Below are 10,220 nucleotides of genomic sequence, written 5' to 3'. Positions count from 1 at the left end.
TAAAAATACTGTTTGTGGTCTGGATTCCCTCACAGAAAACAGGATTGTATGAACGTTAGACTGCAGTGGGTTGGAGAATAAATAAAAGGCACAAAAAAGGAAGACATAAATGTGAGTTTGTCAATAAGTGGTGTCATGAATGAGGACAGAGAGATGAGAATAGAGGGGGACCTATTGAAATAGAAATAAATATGAGAACATTAAAATTAAATAGAAGTAATAGAGAAAGACAATGTAGAAAATTCTGGGTAGCATTTGGGAGGCAGAGGTAGGCAGAACCCTATGAGTTCAAGGCTAGTCTAGTCTATAGGATGAGTTCCAGGACAGTCAAGGTTACACAGAGAAACTGTCTCAACACCCCCCCCCCCCAAAAAAAAATAGAAAAAGAAAATTCTGAGTGTAAATATCACATAATATTTGCAGAGAGTTTCTGGGAAAAACAAAAATGGACACACCAAAAGCACAACGGCAGGATCTTTGTTGGGAGGGACATTGGAACTATGGTTGAAAGAGGACTGTTACATCCTATGGTTTCTTATGGCTTCTGTTTCTTCTGTGAAAAAAAATGAGAGGGGGCAATTTACTTGCTGTGCATGGGGCAGGACCATAGATGAGGAGAGAAATTCAGAAAAGCCCGATCTAAAGTCAGGTAGCCTGGCACATTGAAATAGTTTCTGTCAAAATCATGATGGGGAAACCCACAGGGACAGCGGACCCAAGGTAGTGGGAGCTGACTGGCTAGTGGGAGCTCACTGGCTCTGGACTGATACCTGGGGAACCTGTATAGGACAGAAGCAGGCCCTTTGAATGTGCTTGACCATTCTATAGTTTTAGCAGTGTGTGTGGCCACTAGCAGTGGGACCAGGATTTATTCCCAGTTCATGAACTGGCTCTGCACCTTCCCTTTGGAGGGATACCTTACTCAGACCAGAGACTACCGGGAGGAGGGACTCGGGTCCTGCCTCAACTTGATATGCCAGACTTTGTAGACTCCCCATTTTAAAGACTTATCCTTTCTGAGGGTTTGGGTGGGAGGAAGGTAGGGATGGGTACTAGGAGGGGAGGGAGGGGAACTGTAGTTGGTATATAGAATGAAGAAGAACTTTTAAATAAAAAAATTAAAAAAATCAATAGAAGACACATTTGGGAATAAAAAAGAGAAATTATCACAGAATGGTAATTGTTGAAAATTATGTTGCAATAATAAATAATTACTTACCTTTTGTTTTAAGTTCCATCGAGAAGAATATGAAAAAGCTAACTTTGCTTAGCAATTTACTATCTTTGTAGTACAAGGATTAAAGATCAAGGAACCAGTGGCATGATGACTACCCGGGAGTATTACAAAGTGTAAAAAGGTCTTGCTCAGTTCTTCACAGAGAAACTTAAAATTTTCAAGAGAGAATTACAAATTCATAGATATCTACCCCTTTCTTCATAAAAAGAAAGATCAAAACACTAGAGAACATTATATATTAAAACTTGAGTTCAGGGAGTTCAGCTTGAGTCTTTTGAGGAAAAGTGGATAAAATGTGGCTCTAATAAGTCTAACCAAGTGGCTGGAGGGTTGGATCAGTGGATAAGTGTGCTGGTTAACCTTCCAGAGAGTCAGACTAAAGTTCCCAGCACCTATGACTACTCACAGCTGTCTGTAACTACAATTCTAGAGGATCTGATGCTGTTCTCTGGTTTCTGCAGGTTCTGCAAGCATGTGGTTCACATAATATACTTATGTATAGACACACTCAGGTAAAATAAATAAATTTTTTTAAAAAAAAAGATTGACAGAAAATTCAAAAGTAATTTCCCCATTGATCCCCAGCAGTCATCCTTTTTGCTTCCACAGATTATACAAATAGAATATATATACAAAGAATGTATACTTTGTCTCTCCTGAATACTCTCTCATTTGTGCTTCTTGTATTAATGATGACTATTTTCATGTAATTATTCGTGTGTCATTTTGTATCCAAGAAAGAATGAGGAAAATTCAGTTCTCCCATAAATTTTCTAGTTCCTAAAACAACTGAACAACAGAATCACAACAACTCTGAAGCACTATTTATACAAACAGAAAAAATATTGGGGTTGAGCTCAAAGAAAAAGCAAAGCAGTCAGCCATTGTTTACCTCTACCTTGGTTCAAAATGGCAATCCTGCCTCCAAGAATCTCAAAATGAAACTAAGACTGAGAGCTGTCTCCTCCAGTTTTACAATCATATTTAATTATGAGATTAAGGGAGTGCACCACTACCACCTGGTTTCTATGGCAAGCTGGTGTGGCTACCAGGATTAAAGGCGGTTGTCATTGCTGCCTTTTACTTTTTCTTTTCTGATAATACATTTTATTTATTAAAATACAAATGAAATGCTGGTACATTTCCCTTTTTTGTCTAAAATAAAAAATAAGGCTGTAAATAATATAGGAAAAACTATATACAATAAGTGCAATAAGTATATACAATATATACAGGCAATAAACACATCAGCAATGTCTAGACCATTTGCATTTGACAAGTTCAGAGAAAATACTCTATAACTATCCTATCTTGGTTTTTCCAAAGTCTTGAACCTAATTTACTTCCTATCATAACTTGCTTTCTGTGTCAAGTAAACAAGGTAAACTGTCACTATAACTATCTAGTCTTCAACTCCACCAGAGAACCAAGAAGGAAGTAATATTAACTGAGTAAGCAGGAAGTACAAGCAAGTGACTTCCAAACACTGTGTATAATGACAGAAACAGCTGATTGACAGGGCAGTTACCCAAAGTTCCCCTTCTACATTGGGTATCCTTCTTCAGCCTACAGGCCTAGCATATCTGACAAACTTTTCTGTGAAGCAGGATATTCTGAAGGGCTGTCCCTCCTTGTCTTGACAATGTTTGGCCATCACTTTCTTTTTTGTCCTCCTTGTTTAATTAGGACAGCATACTGTCAGCAGTTAAGGCAGGGACATTTTCTTGCCCAGTGGCTTATTTTTGCCACAAACAAAGTAAACTCCATTTAGAGTTTCTTCAATGCCTGTTATCTTTTCTGAAGTAGATTGGTGCTGGCAGAAGACATGTTTCATTGTCATAAAAAAAGAGGAACCTAGGTTATTAAAAACATCTTAAATGCCATATTCTGTAGATCTCTGAAGTGTTTGAAGATGACCTGACTACCTAAAATATATCTATAATTTACTATTATATATTTATCTATTGTATATATAATATATAATTATAAATTTACTTATAAAATAAAATAAGTTTGACCTTGAAAACATACCTAATGTGACTACAAGTGTGATTGTACTATGTGATTAACTACTAACCTATATTTTCTTATCCCAAACAGTTGGTAATAATAATTTTTAAGAACTATAGATTTACATTATATTGTTAAATGAGTTGTATAGGTAAAATACCTTGAACAAGATTAGAAATGTATGTACAGTACATTTTAACAAAATTAATCTCAAATTTATATCAATATACAAAATTTGTATACAATATATGAATGTCCAAGCCAACATTTAAAAATAACAGTTGCTTTTTTAAAGTAGACTCAACAATTGACCTTTTATCTTATCATATACCCTCTTTTTTTTTATGATAGGTATATCATATCTATACCCTCTTTTTTTCTTTTCAGAGTAGATTCATTAATCTACCTTTTTATCCTATCATATATATAATATCCATAATTCATTGAATGAACAAAAACCACCCAAATCACTTCATGAGAATGTGAGCATTGTATTCTTAAATTTACTTACTGCTGAATGGAGTGATGGTATATTTAGGGAATTCTCAAAAAAATTTGAGTTAATTGTAAAGTCCTGGGAGAAGTAGCTGAATCAGTATTTGTACGGTCTATGTATAATGGGCAAGTATAGGGCTTGTCTCAACTCCTGGCTAGAGAAGTCTGTTTAACCCATACATGTTTCTTAGTTAACCATTAAAGTTAGGGCCGTTAGTGTGTCTGAGAGTTCACCAGCTGTTCATTTTGTACAGCTTGAATGGTCAGTGTCTATTTTTATAGTATCTTATAATATCCTTCCTAGAAACATAATTGGTCTATGGTCTGTTTCTGAGATTGCAGGAATGTTTTTATGGATATTCCACTGTGGTAACAGGTCACAACCACATAGATTCATTGCTATATAGCCATATTTGGCCTTAGCCTTCCTCTCAGTCCTTCTAGTTATATGCATTCAACTCATCTCGTGCTTTGTTTTTATCTGAGACAGGGTTCCAACTCTTAAGAATTGAACATCTGCCTCCTGAAGGAGAAATTCAGATGCAAAGATTCTGGGGTAATAATAGTCACATCTGCATCTATGGCTGATAAGCTTTCTATTATAATGTTATTTATTCATACTATCAGCTTTGGTATCTTATCATATATAGAAGTCTGCCAAAATATACATTTTATATTTTCTGTTTGAATTTTTGATTCATCCTCCATGGTTATTCTATCATTCAGAGCAGTGTGTTTTTTTTTTAATAACAGGCACTGGATTTTCTAATTTTCCTGGGTGGGGGTGTGTTCTCTACAGTGACTGGGAATGACTGGACCACTTTTGACCTGGGGCCCTGTGAGAGGCCCCTCAAGGAGTTTCCCAATGATAACAGATTGTCTTGTTTGTCTCCTTTTTCTCTACTCTCATTTGTTCAGTGTCAGCCTTTGCCACATCTGCATAACACAGATGGTTAGGGCCTTCTATTTAGGTGATTCTCAGAAGAAACACTATTTCTTGGAATGCCCTTCTATAGTCCCTTCTCAGATATTCTATTCTACCACAATTAAAGCATTCAGTATTTTGATGTCTCTTCATATCTTTGGAAATCATTTCTTCCCAGGAATCAGTGTTAGAGTCAAAGGACTCAACATTGGCTATATATAGGATCCATTAGTCCATTGGTCCTGATCTGACCTTTAAGGGCACAAGTATCTTTTTGCATTCTAAATTAGCATTTTCAAAAGCCAGAGATTCAATGAATACTCATCTAGCTTATGGACCTGCTACCCCCATTTGTACAGCTTTAGTTAATCCTTGCAAAAAGTAATCAAAGAGTTCTCTTAGGCCTTATAAAACCGTACTATATGACTGATTTCTTTCTCCTTTTCCTTCTATCTTTTCTCAAACATCCAAGGCTTCTGTAGGGACAATATATGTTCATGGTATGTAGATTGAGTATTTTGATCAGGATAAGGGCCCTCACCAAGAATTTTATCTTGAGAGGTCTCAAAACCTCTGACTCTACTTTGATGTTCAAGGGTCTTAGCTTCCTCTCTCTAGTAACCCTTTCACTGAAGCTGTGGACCATCATCTAATACAGCAGAACCTAACTGAAGCCAATCATGTGGAGTAACCTTATTTCTTGAAGCTCTTGTCCTTACTAACTGCCTCATATATGGTGAAGACATGCCATAAGAAACTACTGCTTGCTTAATATCTTTTAGATCGTTCATATGTATAGACTCCCAATTATACTATGTATATCCTTTGGGTATGTGATATTTGCTGGTTTTTTCAGAAGTAGTAAGAGGATAAGTAGATAAAACTCTTGGGAAGTCATCTCTGACTCTGAGAGGTACTGGTGATGTTAAATCTTTACTATTGTCTTTTGCCTGTACCTCCTCTCCATGCTTATCAGTTCCGACAAGTTCCTCAGTGGATTATCACTGTCCTTTGTAAAGTCTGAATCTCTTGACCTGTAAACATTTCTAATTAATCCATCAAATCAATTAATTTTTGGTTCTCATCATGTACATATGATTCCAAGTTTTTACTTTTTCCATTAATGATATCTTCTCATCTTTAGAGATAATTTGGGTGGCATGTAGATTGCCTTCCTGGAGTGGTATTCTATCTGCTATCTGCTAGTAAATATCATGAAAATATTGGTGACTGTAATTAGTGAGGTCTGAGAAGGAGGATTTATGTTTCCTTCTGTTTCACAGATGGACAGCTAATGGGCTTTTAAAGAAAATAGGTAATTATTGGCACTGAGGTACTACAATCCAGCTAATCCTTTGACACAGTAAATAAGTATAGAAATATTTTACAGAACTACTTCTTCACTTCTTATTTATTTTACAATAGGATACTTCAAATATCTCCAGAAAAGGTAAGGAGTGGATGTTTCTACCATTGCTCCTCCAATCTGGAAAAGAAAAGGCAAGATATCACAAGCGAGGTAGAGAATAAAGAGATTGATTTTGTGAGTTGGACTACTTCCCACAAACTAAGTATTTCTCACTCATGATGAAAAGAAAATTGCAACAAAATGCCCACTTCCGTGCAAGCTGGGGAAAAGGTAGTGGAATCATAATGGGTGACCTTAATTCGACGTTTTATACACATTTTCTTCTAAATCCCCCCAAAAACAGCAACGTAAAGGGAGAACACAGTCATTAAAGTTACAAATTCTGACACAATTCGAACTCTTTTACTATCTGAAGTGTAGAGAACTTGATGAGTCTACACTCAAAACCACCCTAATTCCTCATCACAGGCTTTCCTTATCTCCAGCATAATTCTGCAATTGCTTTTAGCAATCACACTGTAGAGCCAGACAGGCGGCCCACTTAAAATTACCACAGCAGCTCCCAGCCTCACTCGGAGCCATACATAGGAGTCGCACTCTGTACCAAAACTCGGCGTTGATGCTTTCTACTTATGCTTCTAAAAGACCAGGAGGTATGGGTGAGTGGAAATAAAGACTAACTTCCGGCATCCAGCGGTGCGCGGGGTGATGTCATCATCAGATCTGCGTTCCCTAAATCCTTGAGAATCTGACCACTGATGCCCAGCAGGGGGCGGCAAGAGACCGTTATGGACCATTACTTGCCTCTGGAGCTGGTTTTGGAAGGCAGGGCAGGTCAAGACTTCACCCTTGCTGGGGCCAGCATCCCCTCTGTACCAAGGAACAGGTTAAGTTTTTGATATCACTTTTCCTCTTAGATTGTTTTCATAGATTATTAATTTCTTTTGCATTTTTTCTGTTTGATTTAGTACTTGTAAGAATAATGGTTTCTCCTTGGGAATTTTAAATGATCAATAATTAGTTTACCTGTGGTCTCACTGCCACCTGAATGTTCTTTGCTCTACATTTCTCACGCATTTTCTCCTTGCGAACACCATAGCAGGCTTAAGGCCCTATGAAAGTGATGCCATTGAGAAAAAGTGTAGCTGAGATATTGGAGAGTTTGGGGAATAGGAAGACCAACGGTAGAGAGTGAAAGGTGAAGAGCAAACAAGAAAAGGATTAATAATGTCCTGACAGAAGGAGAAACTGAAGGAAACAATGAATTGGCAAATCGAATGTCTTTGTTTTATGCTAAGGCCACCCCGACGCTGAAAACCTTGAGTGATACAACAACAAAATTTGTATCAGAGAATAAAAAATTTATCAATAGAAAACACCACGGATTGTTTAAGCCCATGTCAAGTATACGCAGAGTCATGCTGGAGACACCAGAATACAGAAACAGATTTATCAATGAAGCGACAGTATCGTTCTGCTTGAGGGTAATGGTGGGTGTCATAGTACTTACTCTATGACTACATCCATCCAGGGGAAGCATTTATCAAAACTTCCAAAGTTGATATGAAATACTGTTTCAAAGATGCTAAGGACCGGTTTTCTAATCATGTAGAAGGTCTTCTCAGTGCTCTCAGGTACACAACAAAACATTTAAGTGACGAGACTCCCTCCACGGAAATGACGTCCCCGCTGCAGTGAGAGCTGTGCAGCACGCCCCTGCTGCAGACGGAGCAGTGTTCCTCAGTGGCTGAGAATGCAGTCTTTAGTGATTGCCATTAAATTTCCTCATGCCCGGGTTTTTTTCTTTCCTCCGTTCCTCTTCCCACTTTTCAAATCATGTTCTTCTTCTTAAGACTTCTTTTCTGTGCCGAAATCAGTAAAGTCATAATTTGAAAGGGATTTTGTCCTTTCCAAACAGATCATCTAAGGCAGTTAATTATACACTGCATTGAGGTCTCTACTGAGAAAAGTTCTGTGCCTTGAACTAAATATTTTTAAATGTGAATTTTTAAAGTAGTTTTTAATATTGCTTCTTCTACATGGCAAAACTGCTTAATTTGCTGTTTAAAAGCCTCATGAATTTATTTTTTACTACAGCTTTTTCATGTCCAGCCAAATGAATTGTTTTAATTAATTGTGTTGTGCAAATGGTGCTCAACACAAACATTTTTTTACTTACTAAGTTTTTTTTAAAGGTTTAAGTGGACAGTTTGAATTCTTTTGGTAAGGATGTATGTTGCGTGTTTAACCTTTATTAACTAATGTTTAGAAACTGTGATATGTGTATAGAATATTACATATGCATGTTCATGTTTAAGAATGGCTATTGATAAAGTAAAAATCAGTTCTCCTTTTCTCCATTGATTGTCCCAGTTTTCAGGACTTTATTTGCATACGTTCTTTTCATTTCTGAATGGCATTGCTCCTATCATCCAATTATATTTCAGTCTCCTTCAAAATCCTTTCTGCACCATCCCCTTAATACTGAGTACATACATCAGTGATGATGCTGACTATGAACAGTTACCTCTTGTGTAAGTCTTTCACTACTCAATTACCCTTTACAAAAATGTGAAATGATTACCATCTATAGGTCCTGATGGAAACTTACAAATACATTTAGTATCATATACACAAACACTCATGTGCGTGTACACACACACACACATTCCACACATGCACACATGTTCACAAATACACTCTGCTTGCAAACTACTTACCTGTTTGTTTTTCTTTCCTTTTAGGGCATAATGTCAAATGTGACCTGCTTGTGGTTTGAATTTCCTTGGGGCATAATGAAGTATAACATATAAATATTTTGCTGTTTAAAGCACGGCAAATTTTCTGTTTACATGAAAAAATGTTACCTTACAGTGTTGCTTTGATTGTGTGGCCAATCTCTGGACAGATAACAAAGCAAAATCCGATACAGACTCCCAGGCAGCTTGTGGTAGAGATTCATTGACTCCTACCCAGAAGACTAGGTTCATCTTCGACATTCATTTCAGTGGTTATCAAAAGTTCATATAACAGTAACATAATTTTCATTTTTCTTCATCTTCTTTTCCCTACCTACAAACTCCCTTAAACTGACTCTTAACTGATTTTAAGTATGTAGGTGATCACTAATGGTCTGTGAACATCTGCACTTCACAAAAGGCTCACCAGATGAAGTGATGGATGGATGTTTAAAAGAAATCCCACACTAGTTCAGAATTGAGAAATAGTTACTTATTTAGGGGTAAACTCACAAATCAGAATTTTCTGTGTGAACCGTGGAGAGAGATCGAATCCAGCAATTCAACAATCTGAACGAGCAGCCAGGGCAAAGGAAGAAGAAGGGGCAGACATAGGCTCTGCATCCACATATATAGTATAAGAGGACAGGTCCAAGTAGGCTGGTAATCACAAGCTACAAGCCTTCTTAAAACTCTTCCCCATTTTCCTTAAATAAGAGAGTTCTAAACCTAATACAAAATTATATACAATAAGAACAAATATCATATCCTAACTAGCTTAAGTCTTTTATAATAAATAACTTAGCCAAGTCATGAGAGGAAAATAACTACAATTCATCTTCAACCCCATCGAAGATCAGAGAAGGGAAATATATTACTTGAGTAAGCAGGAAGTGCAATCAAGCAACTTTCAAAATGTGCAACAAATGACAGATACAGCTGGATACCTGGGCAATCACCCAAAGTCTCATTTGCAACGTTGAAGCAACCAACTTTGGCTAAGGCCTAGAATAACTGACAGACCATTTTCAAAGATAAGAAAAATTTTAAAACCATCTTACCCTATCTTGACAAGATTTGACAGTCCTGTGTATCCATTTTCGGATACTATCTATCTTGTCAGTGGTTGAGGCATGGGTAGTTCTTTGCCCAAAAGGCCAGTTTTTGCCAAGAAGAAACAAGCTCCAAATGGAGAGCCTTCTGTGCTCAACAGTCTCAGGAATAGATCGGTGCTGCCAGGAGCAATCATGTCTCACTTCAACAGAACTCTAAATTATTTAAATGCCATTTTCTATAGCTTTTTGAAGTGGTTGAAGATTATCTATCTATGAAGAATATAATCTCTATGCATCTAAAGGACCTGATTAGTCAAACTATAAGTATGACAAACATAACTAACTGTTGATATGTAATTCTTAATACCTATATAACTTAAAGACTAAGACA

General features: G+C 36.9%; 1 pseudogene; it reads left to right on the top strand.

Annotated features, from left to right (window-relative positions):
- Positions 1-6,824: 6,824 nt before the first annotated feature.
- On the top strand, positions 6,825-8,492 carry LOC125398367 (CYFIP-related Rac1 interactor B pseudogene; annotated as a pseudogene).
- Positions 8,493-10,220: the final 1,728 nt, after the last annotated feature.

The sequence above is a fragment of the Myodes glareolus genome, chromosome 5, assembly GCF_982192425.1.
Source record: "Myodes glareolus chromosome 5, mMyoGla1.1, whole genome shotgun sequence".
Taxonomy (NCBI): Eukaryota; Metazoa; Chordata; class Mammalia; order Rodentia; family Cricetidae; genus Myodes; species Myodes glareolus.
Note: the sequence above shows the minus strand (reverse complement) of the source record. Positions and strands in the feature narration are given on the sequence as shown.